The sequence below is a fragment of the Phyllobates terribilis genome, unplaced genomic scaffold, assembly GCF_046119375.1.
Source record: "Phyllobates terribilis strain yellow unplaced genomic scaffold, ASM4611937v1 Scaffold_11__3_contigs__length_659146591, whole genome shotgun sequence".
Classification (NCBI taxonomy): Eukaryota; Metazoa; Chordata; class Amphibia; order Anura; family Dendrobatidae; genus Phyllobates; species Phyllobates terribilis.
Genome location: NW_027362771.1, coordinates 323,812,793 through 323,835,395, shown reverse-complemented (window position 1 = coordinate 323,835,395; position 22,603 = coordinate 323,812,793). Strand labels below are relative to the sequence as shown.

Here is a 22,603-nt window from a genome sequence, read left to right as displayed (position 1 = left end):
TGGTAAAATTCCCTACCATTCACTCTGTACTGCAACTTAGGGTTCTGTTTATATTATCCACTTTCTATGACGATTCGTTTGAGAATCCTCAGTGCCTGATGGGATACTCAAATGAATTGTCATCTACCAGCTGAAGCTGCTCTCACTCCCCTTTCCGCCCTGAAACGAAGCATGATCGGGGGAAGCTGGGACATCCCGACACTCCTCTTGCTTTGTTTGACGCCCTGAAATAAAGCATCATTAGTGACGCTTGTTTCAGTGGCGATGCTGCCCCTAATGTGTTCCTGAGTGTCTCCCTTGTGCAGTGTCTCCCCGTTGCTTTGTGCAATGAGCGCAGTGTCCAGTCTGTTGTCTGTATAGATGAATAGTAATAAGCCGGCAGCAGCTGTAGACTGTTTATTGATAAGGATGTTCAATTCCTTGACAACAGGACTCAATCTAACACCTGGATTTATGACTCACTACATGGATTCAATTCACACCTCCACCAGACAGTCTGCAGATAATTAAACATTTCCACAGACTTGCCATTTGCAACTAAAAACCCTAAATTTGATCTCTTTGACTTATCATTAGGAAGCATCACCCCTTACACCTCATGAACAAATGTCTTGCTGTAACATCTCTTAAATGTTGCGCCTTTTGTCTTATCAATTAATTTGTTATATAACCTGAAGAAGGAGCCTGTGTGCTCTGAAAGTTTATATATACAGTACAGACCAAAAGTTTGGACACACCTTCTCATTTAAAGATTTTTCTGTATTTTCATGACTTTGAAAATTGTACATTCACACTGAAGGCATCAAAACTATGAATTAACACATGTGGAATTACATACTTAACAAATAAGTGTGAAACAACTGAAAATATGTCTTATATTCTAGGTTCTTCAAAGTAGCCACCTTTTGCTATGATGACTGCTTTGTACACTCTTGGCATTCTCTTGATGAGCTTCAAAAGGTAGTCATTGGAAATGGTTTTCACTTCACAGGTGTGCCCTGTCAGGTTTAATAAGTGGGATTTCTTGCCTTATAAATGGGGTTGGGACCATCAGTTGTGTTATGGCAAGAAAAAAGCAGCTAAGTAAAGAAAAACGAGTTACTTTAAGAAATGAAGGTCAGTCAGTCTGAAAAATTGGGCAAACTTTAAAAGTGTCCCAAGTGCATCAAGTGTATCAAGCGCTATAAAGAAACTGGCGCACATGAGGACCGCCCCAGGAAAGGAAGACCAAGAGTCACCTCTGCTTCTGAGGATAAGTTTATCAGAGTCACCAGCCTCAGAAATTGCAGGTTAACAGCAGCTCAGATTAGAGACCAGGTCAATGCCACACAGACTTCTAGCAGCAGACACATCTCTACAATAACTGTTAAGAGGAGACTTTGTGCAGCAGGCCTTCATGGTAAAATAGCTGCTAGGAAACCACTGCTAAGGACAGGCAACAAGCAGTTTGCTCTGCGAGATGTAGGATTCGGTTTGCCACAGCCACCAGGGAGCATGATCTTGTTCCCTCCTGGTGATTTACATAGGCTACTGTTGTCCGGTTGTCGGACCTGACCTGGACGTGGTGACCGTGAATGTGAGGAAGGAAACCTATCAGGGATTTCTCCACTGCCCAAAGTTATTTTAAGTTTGAGGATGCCCCCATCTCGTGGTATGCCCAGTGACCCTGTACTGAGAGCTCTGCTAGATAACCCCCCCATCCGCAGCCGCTCGCATCGGTTGTAATCACCCGATCTACTGGTCTGGACCACTGCACGCCTGAGGTCAGATTTTTCCTGTCTGTCCACCATGAAAGGGAATCTACAGCTTCTAGGGAGAGAGAGAACTTGCTTTCTAAACAGCCGTTGAAGGACCTCTGCGCTGACAGGACCTCCCACTAAAGAAGTCTCATATGCCCTTGAGCCCATCTGACTGCTGGGAGACAGGCCGTCATAGAGCACAGGAGGGACATTGCTTCTCTTAGGGACATCACTGGAGACCGCATGGCTTTCAACATTACATTGATTACATTGATTATTTTGCGGGCCTTGTCTTCTGGGAGGAAGCAGGCTTGGAGACGAGAATCCAGGATTAGACCTAGGAAGATCTGAGTCCTTGAGGGGGTTAATTTTGACTTTGGGGTATTTACCAACCAACCTAGCTGTTGCAACACCGCCATGACTTCTAGAAGTTGACTGGAGCAGTGGACTTCTGATTTCCCTATTACCAAAAAGTGTCTAAATAGGGAACGATCACTACGTTTTTGATTCGTAGAAAGGCTGCTACTTCCGCTATTAATTTTGTGAATATTCTCAGGGCTATGGAGAGGCCGAAGGGTAGGGCAGTAAACTGAAAGTGACTGAGCTCTTTCTGAATGAACAGGGCTACTCTCAGATATTTCTGGTAGTCTGGATGAATTAGGACGTGATAATATGCGTCCTTCAAGTCTATTACTGCCATAAAGCAATTGTGGTGCAAGAGCTTCACTGCCAAGCTCACTGACTCCATCTTGGAAGTCTGGTTCTCTATCAACTGGTTTAGACTCCTGAGGTTGGTGATGGTCCTTAAGGACCATTGTTTTTTTTTTTATCATGAACAGAGGGGAATAGAATCCCTTCCTCCTTTGTGGTATCAGAACTTCGAGAAGGATCCGTTTCTCTACTAGCCCTAATATTTCTGACTCCAGGGCTATCTGTTCTTCCTGGACCTTCCTTTTGGGGGTAATCATGAAGGTCCGGCGAGCAATCTGGCTGAACCGTACCTTCAGGCCACCACTCACAATATTCAGAATCCAGGGGTTTGATGTAATGGCTTCCCAAGCAGGAATAAAGTAGGAAAGCCTCCCCCCCTACCTCCGGCATGGGGTCATTGGGAAGACTTTTTTGTATTGGAGGACGGTCCTCCAAACATATAGCCTGACTCTTTCTTGGATTTGGACTCCCATCTCCTCCTGTCTCCCGGAGGGCGACCCCGATTAAATTTTCTCCTCCGAAAACTAAACCTTTTTGAGTCCTCTGAAAATCCTGGGAACCACTTTTTCTTATCGCCTGCTTTTTCTAAAAGGTAATCCAGCTTCTGGCCAAACAGGAGTCTGCCGTCACACGGGAGGGAACATAATTTATGTTTGGATTGTAGGTCGCCTGGACAACCCTTTAGCCAAAAGGCCCGTCTGGCAGCATTAGATAGATTTGCTGATCTAGCCGAGAGTCTAACCGAGTCCGCTGAAGAGTCTGCCAGGAAGGCCGATGCTGCCTGCATTAGGGGCAGATTTGAAAGGATTTTATCCCTAGGGATCTTTTTATCCCTAAGTTGGTCTTCCAATTGTTGGAGTCACACCATGAGAGACCTTGCCACACAGGTGCCAGCTATCACAGGCTTCAGGCTTTCTGCTGCAGCTTCCCAAGTGTGACGGAAAAAGGAGTCAGCCTTTTTATCAAGCGCATCCTTTAGGACGCCTGAATCCTCCAAGGGTAGGGAAGATTTTTTGGATGACCTGGCTACAGTCCTGTCAACTTTGGGGATTTTATCCCAAGGCTCAGAGTCCTTCTCCTCAAAGGGGTACCTTCTTTTAGAGGAGCAGGGTAAGGCCCCTGATCTCTCTGGTTTCTTCCACTCTCGGTCAATGAGGCCCTGAATTTTAGTATTTACCGGAAAGGAGAGCCTCTTTTTTTCTCCAAGGCCCACAAACATAGCGTCTTCCCGGGATTTGGATGCTTTCTCCTCCCCTAGACCCATGGTTGATCTGACTGCTCTGACCAGTTTGTCCGTACCCTCGATGGGGAAGCAGGGTCTACCGTTATCTGATGAGGAAGAGGATGATGAATCACTCAGCCATAGATCCTCGGGATCCTATGGGATCTTTTCTTCCCTCTAAACAACACCTTCAGGGACCCCTGAACCTTTGCGTGGACAATGGATTTCAGATTGGATGCGAAATCCAGAGAATTTTCTGCTATGGTTTTATTAATGCAGTTCTGGCAAAGCGGCTTTTGCCAATCTATAGGAAGGGAAGTTTGGCAAAGGGCACAAATCCTGTGCTTTTGCTTGGCGCTACTCTTCTTAGGCTCCTACAGAAGGAAGCACATAAGTGACTTCCATTACTAAAAGGTGACATTCACGAAGATCACTCACCCCTGAAGTCACAAACGGGTACCGGATTCGGAGACTGTAGCAGAACACGCGATGATTCCTTTCTGAATGGTCCAGAGGTGTTTGATACGTTGCTCCTGCCACTGCGATTGCTCGAGCGGCTGTCCGTGTGAGAGGCGTCGGTCTGCCTCTTCCGTTGCTGAGGTGGGGGGGGTTAGCTGCTGCTCTTGACTATCCTGGTCAGCCAACTCGCAGAAGCGTGCGGCGCTCACAGGATAACCCCCCCCCCCCATAATATAGGGCTCCAAACAGAAAAACTGGCCCGGGGGCACTTTACAGGGCGCCGCCATCTTGGATCGTCATACCCGGAGGTTGCCGCTCTGGAACGCGGCCGGCGGGGGGAGGGCGGTGCAGAGGTCTGCGGGAAGTGGGAGCCTGCCTCACAGCGTGCACCCGCTCGGACGCAGGACCCAAGGCAGCTGCGGATGGCGCTTCTGGAGGCTGGAACCCGTGCACAGGCCAGTGCCCGCTCTTCCGCACCGGAACAGACCCAGGTAAGCCTTCTTTTCTAGACAGGTGAAGCGAGGGAGAGATACCGCCCTTTTATTTCAGACGGTTTCCTGTCCTTGATGAGACGGATCCCTCTCTCAAGGTGTGCTGTCATGGGTGAGGGGAAAATCCACGTTTTTCTTATAATTAAATGAGTTGTAAAGATCTACGGCCCTGAAAAAGATTTCCCTGAGAATCTGCCTCCAGGGCTTATTTTAAATGAAAGGGGGTGTTCCCGGTGTAGGACAGGAGAGCAAACTGTCACCCATTGCATATCACAATGGTAATGCCCACTTTCATTTAAAATAAGCTCTGGAGGCAGATTCTCAGGGAGATCTGTATCCGGCCCATAGATCTTAGCAGCTCATTTACATATTCAAAAAAAATGTGGATTACTCTGCAATAAGAAATCGTATGGCGGATATCAATGTATCATTTTATTCAAATTTCTATTACCTGCATACCCATATAGACAGCTTAGGAGGAATGCAAGTTGCATTTAACAATAATAAAAATAATAATTTCCTCCATTATAAATTTATGCTGAAAACATACAACTCTGCCTTTCACCTTTCCAAACAAACCTACTTTAACAATCTCATCATCTCACTTTCCAATAATCCTAAATGCTTCTTTGACACGTTTCATTCTCTCCTCAATCAAACACCACAAGCCCCGACCACCGACGATAATCTGGCCAATTATTTCAAAGAAAAAATTTACCATATCCGACAGGAAATTTTCTCCCAATCCCCAAAAGCTATGCATGCTCTCCCCCGCCACATTGTATCTTGCTCACTTTCTGACTTCGAACCAGTCACGGAAGATGAAGTAATCAGGCTCCTTGCATCTTCTCGCCATACTACCTGCACCAGTGACCCTATTCCCTCACATCTCCTTCAGTCTCTTTCTCCAGCTGTCACCACTCACCTAACTAAAATTTTCAACCTCTCCCTCTCATCTGGTATCTTTCCCTCTTCTTTTAAACACGCCAGCATACATCCATTACTTAAAAAAACATCACTTGACCAGAACTGCACGGCCAACTACAGACCTGTTTCCAATTTTCCATTTATCTCTAAACTCCTGGAACGCCTGGTCCATTCCGGTCTAATCAGCTATCTCTCAGACAACTCTCTTCTTGACCCTCTACAATCTGGTTTGCGCTCTTTACATTCTACTGAAACTGCCCTCACTAAAGTCCCTAATGATCTACTAACAGCTAAATCTAATGGTCACTACTCCCTGCTGATTCTCCTGGATCTCTCTGCAGCATTCGACACTGTGGATCATCAGCTCCTCCTCAATATGCTCCACTCTATTGGCTTCAAGGACACTGTTCTCTCCTGGTTCTCCTCCTATCTCTCTGACCGCTCCTTCTCTGTGTCTTTTGCCGGCTCCTCCTCCTCTCTCCTTCCCCTTTCCTCAAGGATCAGTCCTAGGCCCCCTTCTTTTCTCCTTATACACTGCTCCTATTGGACAAACAATCAGCAGATTCGGTTTTCAGTACCATCTCTATGCTGATGACACCCAATTATACACCTCTACTCCGGACATCACCCCTGCATTACTACAAAAGACCAGTGATTGTCTTTCTGCTGTGTCTAACATTATGTCCTCCCTCTGCCTAAAACTGAATCTGTCAAAAACTGAACTACTCGTATTTCCTCCCTCCACTAACCTATCTTTGCCCGATATTACCATTTTCGTTTGTGGCTCAACCATTACTCCCCAGCAACAAGCCCGCTGTCTTGGGGTCATTTTTGATTCAGATCTTTCCTTCACTCCTCACATCAAATCACTCGCTCGTTCATGTCATCTACACCTCAAAAACATCTCAAGAATCAGGACATTTCTCACCTTTGACTCGGCAAAAACTCTTACTGTAGCTCTTATTCATTCTCGTCTCGACTATTGCAACTCTCTACTAATCGGTCTCCCTCTTACTAAACTCTCCCCTCTCCAATCCGTCCTTAACGCAGCAGCAAGGATCATATTCCTCGCCAACCGCTACACTGATGACTCTTCCCTGTGCCAGTCATTGCATTGGTTACCCATCCAATATAGAGTTCAATTTAAACTTATGACGCTTACCCACAAAGCGCTCCATGCTTCAGTAACCCCCTACATCTCCTCCCTTGTCTCAGTATACCACCCTACACGTGCCCTCTGTTCTGCCAATGACTTAAAACTAAAATCCTCCATAATCCGAACTTCCCACTCCCGTCTCCAAGTTTTCTCGCATGCTGCGCCAATTCTTTGGAATGCACTACCCAGGACAGTTCGATTAATTCCCAATACCCACAGTTTCAAGCGTACCCTAAAAACCCCTTTCTTTAGACTGGCGTATCGCCTAAACACGCTATCTGTCTGTCCCAGTTTTCCACCATATTAAAATCTTCTTCAATTTCAGGTTCATACCATCCATGTACTTAATAGCCTCGGTCAGGACTGTACACATACTGGCTGGCGACCAGTCCATGTATTATTATTTATCCTATTTAGTATATCAAGGCTGCATTATACAATATATGTACACTTTACCTTTTGTGTCTCCCCCATTTCCTCATAGACTGTAAGCTTGCGAGCAGGGCCCTCACTCCTTTTGATTTGAGAAATGCTTATTCTGTATTGTTTGTATAAGTCCCCCCCTAAAATTGTAAAGTGCTGCGGAATATGTTGGCGCTATAAAAATAAAAATTATTATTATTATGTGTTTAAATATTTTTGTAATCCGATTTGTGTGTGATGCATCAGCACTAAATAGTCTAAATTGGTGAAGTGAGAAAAATATAGGCATAAATTAAGTTTATGGGACCAAATAACTAAAAATTGGCATGTGCATATATATTCACCCCTTTTCTATGAAGCCCCTAAAAATTTCTGGTGCAAGCAATTACCTTCATAAGTCACATGCTTAGTGAAAGGAAGTCCACCTGTGTGCAGTCTAAGTGTCACATGGTCTGTCAGTATATACACAACTTTTCTGAAAGGCCACAGAGGCAGCAACACCATTAAACATTAGGTACCACTAACCAAACAACACCATGAAAACCAAGGAGATCTCCAAACAAGTCAGGGACAAAATTGTTGGGAAGTACAAGTCAGGGTTGGGTTATAAAAAAATATCCCAATCTCTGATGATCCCCCTAGCACCATCAAATCCATTGTCATCAAATGAAAAGAACATGGTACCACAACAAACCTGCCAAGAGAGGGCCACCCACCAAACCTCTCAGCCTGGGTACAAAGGGCATTAATCAGAGAGAGCACAGGTAACCCTGAAGGAGCTGCAGAGTTCCCAAGCAGAGACTGGAGTTTCTGTCCATACGACCACAAAAAGCCGTATACTTCATAGAGGTGGCCTTTATTGAAGAGTGGGCAGAAAAAAGCCCTTACTTGCACAAAAAATTGCAAGGCTCGTTTTGAGTTTGCCAAAAGACATGTGGAAGACTCCCCAAATCTATTGAGGAAGGTACTCTGGTCAGATGAGACCAAAATTGAACTTTTTGGCCACCAAGGTAAACACTATATCTGGCGCCAAACCAACACGGCTCATCCTCACAGTGAAACATGGTGGAGGCAGCATCATGTTGTAGGGATGTTTTTCGGCAGCAGGGATAGGGAAAATGGTACGAGCTGAAGGGAAGATGGATGGTGCGAATTACAGGGATATTCTTGAGCAAAATCTGTTTCAGTCTGTCAGTGATTTGAGACTGGGATAGAGGTTCACCTTCCAACAAGGCAATGACCGAAAGCATACTGCTAAAGAAACACTCGAGTGGTTTAAGAGGAAATGTGTAAATGTTTTGGAGTGGCCTAGTCAAAGCCCATATTTATCCAATTGAGAATCTGTGGTCAGACTTGAAGATTGCTGTTCACCAGAGGAAACTATCTAACTTGAAGGAGCTGGAACAGTTTTGCCTTGAGGAATGAGCAAAAATCCCAGTGGCAAGAAGTGGAAAGCTCATAGAGACTTATCCAAAGCGACTTTCAGCTGTAATTGCTGCAAAAGGTGGCTGTACAAAGTACAGACTTTAGGGGGTGAATTGTTATGCACACTAATGGTTTCAGTTATTTTGTCCTATTTATTGTTTGCTTCACAATAAAAAGAAAACCAAATGTTCACAGTTGTAGGCATGTTCTTTACATGAACTGATGCAAACCCTCAAAAAAAAAAACAGTGAAATTCCATGTTGCAAAACACGAAAAAATGCCAAGGGGGGTGAATACTTTCGCAAGCCACTGTAAATGAAAATCACAGCCAGTACATGGATACCATTCGTGAGCTATCCATTTTAAGCATTGTAAATGGTAGGAGAAGCCTTGCAAATTTGGAATTTTTTTGCTTAGGAAAAAATAACCCCTGAATCATCGATGGTAAAAATTGACAAATGACCAAAATCTAATGAACCTAAATCTTTATACAGTACAGTTGTATTCCTAGTAGGTTCCACTCCTTTTTTTGGCTTAGAAATACTGATGTAAAATACTGACCAAAATACTGCCATATGAAAAGTCACCTAAGCATATGACTTTACTACAGGAAGATGTATTTTACCCGTTTTTACGGTCGTTTTAGGCTTTGCGCCACCCTTTTTTTTTGGCTTGTATGTATTGACTAATGAATGGCTTCCGAGCTGAAGTTGCCTCAAGAATGGACTGGTAACTTCTTTTAAGTGTTTTATGTCTTGACAAACGGTTAAAAGACAATCAAAAGACTGAACATATGCACAGAAAGTCGTTTTTACATTCTGTGCATATTTTCATTCTTTTTAATGTTTGTTAAGTGCTTTTTAAGATGGGATACTGTATATAGCCTCCTGAAAAAGACATTGTGTGCATATACCCTTATAGTTCAATTTCAAGAGTAATTTTTCACATGATTTTGTTTGCGACTTTTGCTTTCACAAAAATTGTCCCAATTTGCCACACTTAGAGGTAGGCAGATTGATTAGTGAAATTAGTAAAAAGGTGAAATTCCTTGTGATAAGTTGCGACATGCAATGATAGGCTGCAGCTGGCAAATCGACAGCACAGGTCAACTTATGTGGTGGGTTTCCTCCATTGCATGTGGATGAACCTTAATAAAATCTCATCTAACATGCGGTACTAGAAATGTAGCAAATTTTCTATCCGGGTAATCCTGACCTAAAATCCACCGCAAATATATTCTGTGTGAGCCTACCCTAAAATCTACGGCTTCACCCACACCATGTTACCATTAGTTAAGTAGACCTACAATTAGTAGACACTTCAGGCAGAGCTTATATAACCACTGTACAACGATGGTTTGCATGTGTTACACTAGGCTAAACTGTCTCACTAATGCCTAACTACATTACTGGTCAAAACGTTGGACACACCTGCCCTTGTTCTTATTGGAATGTGTACATTATAGGTTCAGACTGAAGGTAGCAAAACCATGAAGGAACACTTATGGAAACAAGAAGTAAAGAAAGACGTGAAACAAACCAGAATATGTGTAACATCTTAGGCTACAGCCATATCTCGTTTGCCTCCACACGTTCAGTGATTGACTCCTTTTTTATTCTGAAGACAGCTTAACACAACACTGGCATTCTATCATCATGAGGTAATCACCTGGAATGGTGTCCAATGGACAAGTACGCCTCGTCAAAAGCTCATTTGTGGTATCACTGGCCTTAAGAAAGTGTTTGCGACTATCAGGCGAGTTTTGCAGAGGCAGTGTTTGTCCACAATTTTATACAGTTCTGAGCCTTATCCAAATTAAAGGCACTCTTACCCAGCATGGTTACCACAGCATTCTACAATAACATACCATGTCATCTGGTTTGCTCCTAGTGGGACCATCATTATGTGTTGCAACAGCACAATTCCACAAAACACACCTCAAGGCTTTATAAGAGTTATATGACAAAGAAGGAGAGGGTGGAATGCTGCATCAGATGACATGGCCTCCACAATCACCTGACCTCAACCCAATTCAGACGGTTTATGATGAGATGAACCGTAGAATGAAAGAAAAGCAGTCACAAAGTGATCAGCACTTTTGGGAACACCTTCAAGACTGTTGGAAAGCAATTCCAAGTGATGATCTAATAAAGCTGCTTGAGAGAATTTCAAGGGGGTTTAACACATACTCTTTTTTTTGTCACATGATTCTTACACCTTGTTCCATATGTGTTTCTTTGTGATTTTGCTGCCTTCAGTCTGAATCTACAATGTGAATATTCCAATAAGGAGAATGAAAACCATTGCATGAACAGTTGTGTTCAAACATTTGACCAGTACTGTACATTGTCAAGAGTACTTATGCATCCTACATTGTGATGTCCTCATACAGCACCACACGAGATGGCCATCAGACATAAGCAGCTTACCTTAGTCTTGGTCATTTTCATATAGTCTCTGGAGTTTACAGATAATGCTGTACAGAAGTGGGCATAACCAACTTGTTAACGAGCGGGTTCAGAGGAGAATGACCAGATGGTTCAAGCTGACAGGGAGATGGCAGGACTGAAACAACCATGTGTTATAACATTGGGGCGTCTGCATGCACTGCACATATCAGCTGGGAGCAGGAGACTGTGGCTACAATGGGACAAACCACAACTCGAAAAAAAAAACATCTTAAGTCCTCCTACTAGCACTGAATCGTAAATGTCAAAATTTGGCCATCGACCAATATGAATCCATAGATCCAAGTGCCAACACTTCAGACTTGTAGTTGTGTAGTAAAGTTGTGTGAAATGTCATCTTGACGCACGAGACCCTTGAATACTGACTCAATTGAATGTCATAACCTTCTCGACATTCATCTGGGTGTTCTAACAGCTACTTCCAGCATAACACAGCATACCAGAAAACCCACATCATCTCAGCTTCCACAAACATGACTATGAATTCAGTGTAGTGACTCCTCAGTCATCAGATACCAAGGTAAAGGAGCACCTGCCAGATGAGAATGAATATGCAGCAAATAATTGTTCAGCAACTGCTATCACGTTGTTAAGGAGCAGAGAATGTAAGAAATGTTTCTTATACTTTGTTAAATATATGCTATGAAGAATTCAGACTATTCTCGGGGTAAAGGGGTTCCTATTACTTTGAATGAGTACTTAATGTGGTAATTGAGAGTATCATATCTATTTTAAAGAATCACAAGTGTATGTTTCAATAGTTTTAGCTGCATAATTATTACCATAACGTTTTATTATTTTGTTATTTGCCTTTTCCAAGTGGCAGGCAACTAAATAAAAAATAAGACATTAAAGGCATGTTCTCAAATTTAAAAGTTATCTCCTATCTGAAGAGCCTGAATGGATCGGAGGTCGATCATGAGCACTAACGCTCCATTCCTTCTTAATGGGAGTACCGCACACTGCCAAATGCTGCTCTCGGCTGATCTTCAACACTCCTATCAGAATGAATGGAGGGGCAGTGTGCATCATCAACCAGCAGAGACTTTTCAGACCCTGGTTATTGGGATCGGTGGGGGTCACAGTGGTCAGACCCCAGCAATCAGAATGTTATCACTATTCCTTTGGATAGAAGATAACTTTCAAACTTGAGAACATCCCTTTAATCATATTAACCATAGAGTTATAGTTGGACTCATAAAATAATCAATTTAACCCCTTCCCCTTCTTCCAAGAGCCATAACTTTTGAAATGTTGAATTGACATAGCCATATTAGAGCTTGTTTCCTTATTGTCAGAAGAGTTGTAGATTTGAATGGCATGGTATTTTGCCATATAATATACTGGAAAATAGGAAAAAGAAACAAGTGGAGTAAAATGGTAAAAAAGAAAAAAAAAACGCAATTTCACCATTGTTTTTTGGATTTTGTTACCATTCGTTCACTGCATGGTAAAAATGACCTGAGAGCATGATTCTGCAAAGTGGTCCGATTACAGCAATAGTTTTATATATACAGTGGGTGAAATAAGTATTGAAGGAACTAAAGCTCAGAGTTCATAGAAGGAGCCCACGGAACCTTCAGGATTGGAAGAGTGTTTGTGAGGGCCAAAATCACACCTGAGCAATGCATGCGACTAGTTTCTTCATATAGGAGGTGTCTTGAAGCTGTCACCACCAACAAAGGCTTTTGTATGAAGTATTAATTAAATTTCAGTAAGCGTGTTCAATACTTTTTCCCTGTATTGGTGAATACTGGTGAATTCCATCAAAAGATCATATGTGTGTCTAAATAAATATAAAACATAAATACATATAAAACATGTTATTCACCAGTGATTATTAAATACAGAGGCTGAAAACCCATAAAGGCCTAATACAGAGCAAACTATTTCTGGCCTAATATTTCATGCTAGACGCAAAAAACAGAGTCATTTGGCAAACTATGGTATTGCAAATACTGACTTCATACAAGTCAATGCTGTCAAAGTTCTGCTATGATCACTTGTTTTGAGTTGTACATGGCCAAATACAGTTACAACAAGAAACCTGATTGTCCTACCACACCTGTTACAGGTACTTCTTTCCTAGAAGTGAATTCTGATTGGTCTATATACTTGCCTAATCTAGTCAAAGTTTAAAATACTTGCCTAAAATAAGCCTTCTAGACTAAGACTTCTTCTTATTGGCTGTTAAAAAGGGGTGTTCAGAACATTAAGTAAGGATAAGGAAAGGGTAAAAGGGCAATTAACAATTACACAGGGTGAGGGGCACCAACTACTTGTGATAAGAGTGTGATAGTTACCTACGTTATGTACGAAAGCATCTGCAATGGAGCATGGAGAATAAAACAGCCAGTGAGACAAAGCATGAGATGAAAACACAAGAACATCCAACATTCTCACAATACAACAGTCATACAAAGAATTGTCAATCCACACAAGAACAACTGAATAATAGTAGAGACACAAAATGTTCTAATATACAGTATAATACAAAGCAGGCTTCACATTCACATAAAGGCAACATAATATTACATGACAAACAATACAGGCACTGAGCCTATACAGATATTGGAAAGATTTCCTACCATTGTTCTTTAATATAAATGTAGAGGGTCACCACATATACAGTGACCTCGTATGTGCACAAAATATATAAAACCGATAGCAAAAAGTAATGTACTTGTACTTCTCTAGCACAACAAAGCATAAAGCTCAGAGCTGGAGGTGTAAAGACTGAGTTATGAACAACTCTCAGAAGAGTACTAGGATTGGGTTCCCAAAAAAACAAGTATTTTAGAAAGGAAACTTAGCACAATAACATTGATGGTACAAAAGTTTAAAGGGTTTGCCTGGCCATTTAAGTAGTATTTTCTCTCATGCTAATGCATAACCCCGCCCCACCACTGATTGTCAGCTTTCTGCCTATGCACAGTGTACACAGAAAGCTGCCAATCAGTGGTGTGGGTGGGTTATACAGAGCTCAGCATTCAGACAACTGGTAGATCTGCTGCAGAAAAAAATGATTTTATCAAAACTGTAGCAAGAGGTTCAGTAAATGATATATCGCTGGAGTCAGGGTCTCTGTCCCTACATTATACTGCTCTCAGATGAGGTGGCAAGAGCCAGTTTACAGATTTATTTTACGTGTTTTACTATAGTGCATAGCATCCCACATAGACTTGCAGGCTTAAATATTGGTTTTGCATAATTATCAGTTATTGATTTACATAATGTATGTGCCAGTGTACCTGGGCCAGACAGTTCTGCTTGAGTCATATGTCCTGTTGAATTTTTAACTTTTGCATTGTCTTCATTTTCTTGATCAGTTCCATTTGCTAGACTTTGTCAGCATCCATGTCATATACAGTGGTGGCCAAAAGTATAGGCACCCCTGCAATTCTGTCAGATAATACTCAGTTTCTTCCTTAAAATGATTGCAATCACAAATTCTTTGGTATTATTATCTTCATTTAATTTGCTTGCAAGGAAAAAAACACAAAAGAGAATGAAGCAAAAATCAAATCATTGATCATTTCACACAAAACTCCAAAAATGGGCCAGACAAAAGTATTGGCACCCTCAGCCTAATACTTGGTTGCACAACCTTTAGCCAAAATAACTGCGAACAACCGCTTCCGGTAACCATCAAGGAGTTTCTTACAATGCTCTGCTGGAATTGTAGACCATTCTTCTTTGGCAAACTGCTCCAGGTCCCTGATATTTGAAGGGTGCCTTCTCCAAACTGCCATTTTGAGATCTCTCCACAGGTGTTCTATGGGATTCAGGTCTGGACTCATTGCTGGCCACCTTAGAAGTCTCCAGTGCTTTCTCTCAAACCATTTTATAGTGCTTTTGGAAGTGTGTTTTGGGTCATTGTCCTGCTGGAAGACCCATGACCTCTGAGGGAGACCCAGCTTTCTCACACTGGGCCCTACATTATGCTGCAAAATTTGTTGGTAGTCTTCAGACTTCATAATGTCATGCACACGGTCAAGCAGTCCAGTGCCAGAGGCAGCTAAGCAACCCCAAAACATCAGGGAACCTCCGCCATGTTTGACTGTGGGGACCGTGTTCTTTTCTTTGAATGCCTCTTTTTTTTTCCTGTACACTCTATATTGATGCTTTTTCCCAAAAAGCTCTACTTCTGTCTCATCTGACCAGAGAACATTCTTCCAAAATGTTTTAGGCTTTCTCAGGTAAGTTTTGGCAAACTCCAGCCTGGCTTTTTTATGTCTCGGGGTAAGAAGTGGGGTCTGCCTGGGTATCCTACCATACAGTCCCTTTTCATTCAGATGCCGACGGATAGTACGGGTTGACACTGTTGTACCCTCGGACTGCAGGGCAGCTTGAACTTGTTTGGATGTTAGTAAAGGTTCTTTATCCATCATCCGCACAATCTTGCGTTGAAATCTCTCGTCAATTTTTCTTTTCCGTCCACATCTAGGGAGGTTAGCCACAGTGCCATGGGCTTTAAACTTCTTGATGACACTGCGCACGGAAGACACAGGAACATTCAGGTCTTTGGAGATGGACTTGTAGCCTTGAGATTGCTCATGCTTCCTCACAATTTGGTTTCTCAAGTCCTCAGACAGTTCTTTGGTCTTCTTTCTTTTCTCCATGCTCAATGTGGTACACACAAGGACACAGGACAGAGGTTGAGTCAACTTTAATCCATGTTAACCGGCTGCAAGAGTGATTTAGTTATTGCCAACACCTGTTAGGTGCCACAGGTAAGTTACAGGTGCTGTTAATTACACGAATTAGAGAAGCATCACATGATTTTTCAAACAGTGCCAATACTTTTGTCCACCCCCTTTTTTAGGTTTGGTGTGGAATTATATCCAATTTGGCTTTAGGACAATTCTTTTTGTGTTTTTTCATTGAAGACAAATTAAATGAAGATAATAATACCAAAGAATTTGTGATTGCAATCATTTTCAGGAAGACACTGAGTATTATCTGACAGAATTGCAGGGGTGCCAATACTTTTGGCCACCACTGTATTGTTTTATTTTTGCATTAACAGTTGTACTTCTCGATGACACCATTACTTTTATAATGTAAAAAAGGGAAATAAATGTCTTTTGTTACATGGAACAAACAGAGTGGTAAAAATGGTATGCAAGTCAAAATGATTACAGCAATACTACATTTATAAATTTTATGCTTTACTAAATTTAAAAATAAAACAACCCTCAAACAAAAATATGATTTGGTTTGTGTTGCCATATGATTTGACCCATATAATTTTTAAGTAGAAGGAAGTGTGTTGGGGGCTTATTTTATGCAGGTATAGTTGTAATTTTTATTGGCACGATTGAGGGGTACATATGAGCAAAAATGGCAATACCATGATGACAGCAAATAAGTTTGTATCTTTCATTCCTTGGATTTTTTTATTTATAGACTGAGTGGATGGGGAGGTAACTTTATTTTAAATGTAACTATGATTTATATATTGCATCATTTTCCTTAGGCATTTGAATATGTGGTCACTTAAAAAATTCACTGCAATACAGAGGGGGGACCGTTGTCTGCATGACCACTTTCATGATGGGGTCACAATTGCCTGAAGAATCCAAGCGGTTAATCTGCAGCAATGAGAGCAAACAAAGAAGTTGAGGCCCCCATACACATTAGATGAAAGTCAGCCTAACCTGCCATTTTCGCTGGGACTGACCAACCATCTGTTTGGAAAACAGCTATATCATTTGTATGGCAAGGTTTAGAAGCGGGTGTCAGTTGTATAACACAGTCAGCACCTGCTTTGTATGCAGGTGATATCCTATGGATGTCAGGAAATGGTGAAGGTACTCAGACACATTAAATGATTTTGTAGGGATGTAATGTAAATGGAGTCACTCGCATCTTCCCTGATAGCCAATACCAGGTGAAGGAAGGATCGGGCATGTTGTTCTCATTGAAACTGATAACATTTTGCCAAGTCGAGTGTGCAATTACAATTGATATATATAAAAAAATCACCTTTAGGCCATGTGCCCACGTAGCGTTTTTGTAGCGTTTTTGCGGCCGCGAAAACGCTTGTAAACAAGTCTGCCATGCAAAGCAATGTGAATTCGGATGTGCTGTGCACATGATGCACTAATTAGAGCGCTGAATTCGCATTGCATACGCAGCATGACCATTTCTACCGCGATTACGCTGCAAATTCGTGGCCATTGAGGAACATTGAAACACAACAAACCCGCAGGTATATGTGGATTTGCTTCGTATCAATTAAATTCAATGGCCGTGAATTTGCAGCGTAATCGCGGTGCGTGTGGTACCCAGGATGAAGAGGAGACTACAACTCCTCTTCATCCCGGCTACCACGTGGTGAAAAAAATAAATAAAAAAGTTAAAAATAAAAAAAACCTGTATACTCACCTCTCCAGTCTCCTCCCGGCGGAGATCCTCTCTCCTCGGCGTCCCGCGGTGTACTGGCAGGACCTGAGGTGACGTCATTTAGTCAGCTGATGGTCACGCAACTGCTGACGTCAGCGGTCAGGTGATGGTCGCGTGACCATCAGCTGACTAAATGACGTCACCGCAGGTCCTGCAAGTACACCGCGGGACGCCGAGGAGAGAGGATCTCCGCCGGGAGGAGACTGGAGAGGTGAGTATACAGGTTTTTTTTATTTTTAACTTTTTAAATTTTTTTTTTTTTTGCTATAGATGCAGCATTTAAAGCATCTAAGTTGGTCACACAATATAAATCCATGCCGGCTGCATGGATTTATATTGTGTGACCAACTTGTCAAGCACTTTTCCAAGTGATGCTCAAAATCACTTGGAAAAGTGCTTGAAAAAACGCATGTGAAAACGCATGTAAAACCGCTGAAAAAAACGCATGTAAATCTGCATGCGTTTTTTCTGCCAGAGAGAGGCAAAAACACTCTGCATCAAATCTGCTACGTGGGCACATAGCCTTATTGTCACCCATAATCTGTGCATTTCAATTGAAAGTTGTACTGCGCGCTCTTAGCTCAACACAGATTTTCAATTGGATTCAGGTCTGGGCTCTGGCTGGGCCATTCCAAAACTTTGATCTTCTTCTGGTGAAGCCATTCTTTTGCTGATTTGTAGGAATGCTTAGGGTTGTTGTCCTGTTGAAAGGTAAAATTCAATTCCATCTGTGTACTGACTACTATTTAACATGCATTTAAATGTGATTGGTTAATTCTGAACATAACCACATCCACAATTACAGTAGAAGAGGGTTTCACACTTATGAAAAAACGTTATTTTAGTGTTGTTATCAGGGCTGTGGAGTCGGTAAGCCAAACCTCCGACTCCTCAATTTCCATGACACCGACTCCGACTCCACGACTCTGACTCCGACTCCCTCATACATGGCTCATGTTTAAGGGATAAATTTACTGTAGCACAGATTCATCTCAGCTAAAAGTCTAGACCCTTAGATCAGGAATAGGACAGACATTTATAGGACATTTCATGACTTTCCCAAATTCTTACGAAAAAATATTCCCCACAAACTGCATTCAATTACTGTACCCAATTTATTATATATTTCAGGAGTCGGAGTCGGTCCATTTTATACCGACTCTGACTCCACCAAAATGGGCTGTGACTCCGACTCCACCAAAATGGGCTGTGACTCCATAGCCCTGGTTCTTATTTTTATTCTCCCCGTCAAAATGATTTTTTAATCAATTGTACAAATTATAGGTGACATTAAAGGTGGGAAAAGTTCTGAAATTATTCATCTTGGTATGATTTTTCTTTAAATGACAAAAAAATTGGCATTTTATCAGTGGTGTGTAGATTTCTTATATTCATTGTATATATACACTCAACATTGCACCACAAAGAAGTAAAGGTCGTGGAATCATGAAAATCACAGGATCAATAGATATGTTAATAATATCCAAATGATGGAAAAATGGAAACAGAATTTTCAAAACAACTTGATTTAGTCTGTATCGGGTGTGAGAACAACACGCAGAAATACACGCACTTACACACCTTGGCATGTTATCAATGAAGTTATTAATGGTTGTCTGAGGAATGTTCTGCCTTGCAGAATGCACTTGAGCATGTAAATCATCAAGATTCAGGGCTGGTATTCCTCTTTGCAATTGCTGACCAATGATGTCTTAGATGTGCTCAGCTGGAGACAAGTCCTGAGATGCTGCAGGCCATGTTAGCAGATGTAGCACGAGCGACATGCAGCCTGGCGTTGTTATGTTGAAAATCGGCACATGGCGCACTTTGGAGAAATAGCCATATAACTGGTAATAAGTCTTTCTGTACTGCAAGTGAAATTGGACGTCACGTGCCAAGACCAAGGTTTTAAACAGTATGGAATAGAGGGCTATCCTATTGAGTCCCACTTTTGTCTTGGATGCAATGACAGCCAAAAATTGGGGGACCATGTGGGCAATGGCGTAAAGAGGCATTCATGAGGAAATGTCACAATGATCCTACACAGGGATTATGGTGTGGGGTGGAATAGTGTGAGATGGTATACTGTACAGTATCTGCACCTCTCTAGTCTTCATTCTAGGTGCAGTAACATCTCGGCATTACATTGTTTTGGTCATGAAAGCAATATTATAGTCATTTCTTCAAAGTGTCCCATGAGCCATTTTTTCAACACCAGATTGTTGCTTCTGCTATTGTGAGTAGTCTGCCTGTGCTAACCATGAGCTAGACGAGCAATTTGCAGCCTCTCCAGTCGAGCACATCTGGGACATCATTGGTTCGCAATTGCAAAGGGAGCTGCCAGCAGCGGATCTTGATGTTTTGCATTCCCAAGTGCATTTAGTGTTGTACAGCTTCCTCAACCATTAATAAACTCATTAACAGCATGTCAAAGATTGTCAGTGTATTTTTGCACATGACTCTCATACTCGATATTGAATAAACCAAAATGTTTTGAAAATTTTGTTTCCATTTTTCATCATGGGCATATCATTAACATGTCTATTAATCTTGTGATTTCCATAATTTCATGACTCTAGGTCTTCCCAGTCAATATAGACCAGTAAGCTTACCACCCATCTATTCTGCATAATGGTTGATAATGTTGGTCTTTTTAGCCAATATCATTGTGGTGAATCACGAGTGTGGTTTTAATATTATTCAATTAAAAAGTTTTTTTTTCTCTTCTAGTTTGTTCTGTATACAGATGTAGCATGTGTGCTAGAGTAGCTTTGCAGAGCTCATATGTAATACCATATAGTGCGTATGTTCATTCTCTTTTTGTGCACAAAGGCTCAATGCGCTGAAAGAAAGTTTGTGACGCACCAAGAGTTTGTTTTAAGTATGTGTAGGAATATGTGAAAGAAGATAATAAGTGAAAGCCTGCATGGTTTTACTGTGGACAGAAGTTGTCAAACCAAAAATCAAACTTAATGTGTCTTAAAGTGGTTGTCCACATTTGGGGATAATATATATATATATTTTTAATTCACTACATGTATTTGAAGGAGATGTTCAGCTTTGGGGGATATTTTTTATTTAAAATAAATGCATCTATTTTTACAATTGGGTTTCATTAAAAATGTAGCATTTTTGGCTTTAACAGTCTTTGTTTTTCTGTGATGATTAACTTTGATGTAGTCTATAGAGATAAAACATCTGACAGGAGCTCGGAAAGACAGATTAAAGAGTTAAACTATTGTAAGAATGAGCTTACTGACAGATACTCAGTTAACTCATGAAAAAAATGGTACAACATTTTTAATAAAACCCAATTACAAAAACGATTTGAAGGGCTTGCTCACATGAGCGTATACATCGTCTTTTTTTCTCATATCGAAAAAAAATTGATTTGCAGAGCAAATCGGATGCCACTCGCCCATGCAAGTCTATGGGTGCATGGAAAACATCAGACTGCACTTGGATGACATCTGAGTGCAGTTCGATTTCCATGGACTCACACATTGGAGTCTTAGCCCTAAATATGTAAAAAAAAATCACCAAAGGTGGATAACAGCCTGTGATTGGCTGTAACAATTAGGTGACAAGGAGAACGCATCTTCAAATGTTTCTCTGATGACACACTTTTCTAGTCACCTCACCACTACAGCCAATCACAGGAAGCAGTGGTCCTGTAGGCTTCCAAACAGATGGGACAATGCTTCCAAGGCTGGTGCAGACCTCCGGAGCGGCCTGAGCTTGATCCATAGAGGTGCTGGAAAGTAAGTATGTCCCAGTTCATTGTTTTAAAACTATTCCTGTCTTATAAAAAAAAAAAAAAAAAAACATTTCAGTGTTGGACAAGCTCTTATTTAAGTATATATTTGGCTTGTACAATAAATATAGTAAAGTTTACTGTATTGAATCCTCTCATAAAACAAGGGTGGATTCATACATCTTTAAAAGAAAAAAGACATACACTCTCCAGAGGAGACAAGACTTCTTAACAATAAGAACTGTGAATCTATGGAAAAGCCTATCTCCAGGGGCTGGTCACAAAGGAAACAGGTAAAGGCGCTGTCAGGGAATCTGATATTTATGACCTCTCCTCAATATAGGTCAACCATTACAAACAGGGGGTGATCCAGCCCCCAGAACCCGGGTGGAGTCGGACATAAACATTGAATGGAGCTGAACAGCTCAGCACAGATCAATGTGATGGACAATCAGTACCATGAAAAGGTTGTAGGCAGCAGGTGTGGTGTGGAGAGTAAATGCTGAACAGTAAGAATGCTTTCAAAAATAAAAGTGTTAACAGCTTATTTTTATCAATAAACAAAATGCAAAGTGAATGAACAAAAGAGGAAACTAAATCAAATCAATATTTAGATTGATCATCATCACTTCTTCTAGGTACACTGGCACAAAATCAGGGATTTTGAAGGATTAGACTACGTATCTCTGATAAGTATTTGGTGAATTTTGATACTGCAGATTTTCTGTTATTTACAATTTTTTTTATTGCGTTTTTGAGTGTATTTTTGTACAAACATTTTTGACGCTGCATTTTTTGTCTCTTTTATTATGTCATGTTTTAAAAAAGCTGCTTTGTTTTTGATATTTCCTGGAATTTGGCTTTGACAAGCCTTTATTGATATAATCATGTGTGGATTAGAAGCGTTTTTAATGCGTTTCCACACGTACTAAAAACACATGTATGTTTTTTATGCAATTCTATTGGAAAAATCCACACATAAAACTCAGTGTACTCGCATTTTGACATTTTGAGGATTGTAGGTCACACACATCGTAGGTCAGTTTACGCTGAGTAAGTAAAAAAGCACAGTGGCCATGACATTTCCATAAATCCCTTCCACCTTGCTGGAACTGTAAGACACTGCATTTTTTTGGGCAATGAAAATATGCAGCGTCCAAAACTCACCAAAAACTCAATGTAGGAAACTAACCTTATAGTCAGGTGTATGTGAACCGAATGTACCAAACAAGTGATAATGATCATCAATTTTGTATGTAGGTTGAACCACAGTCATTAAATGAAAAAGAAACAGTTGTGTAGGAGGCTTAAATTTGGGTGAGGAACAGTCATACTCCAAAGGGGATGTTGTGGAAGACAGTTTCATCTCACAAGTTATACAACCATGAAAAAACTGAATACAGCAACAAATCACAAAGTA

General features: G+C 41.3%; 1 protein-coding gene across 8 annotated transcripts in view; it reads right to left on the bottom strand.

Annotated features, from left to right (window-relative positions):
* Window positions 1-22,603, bottom strand: part of SHANK3 (SH3 and multiple ankyrin repeat domains 3) — a 422,681-nt gene that overhangs the window by 83,883 nt on the left and 316,195 nt on the right. The gene's annotated exons all lie outside the window — the stretch shown is intronic.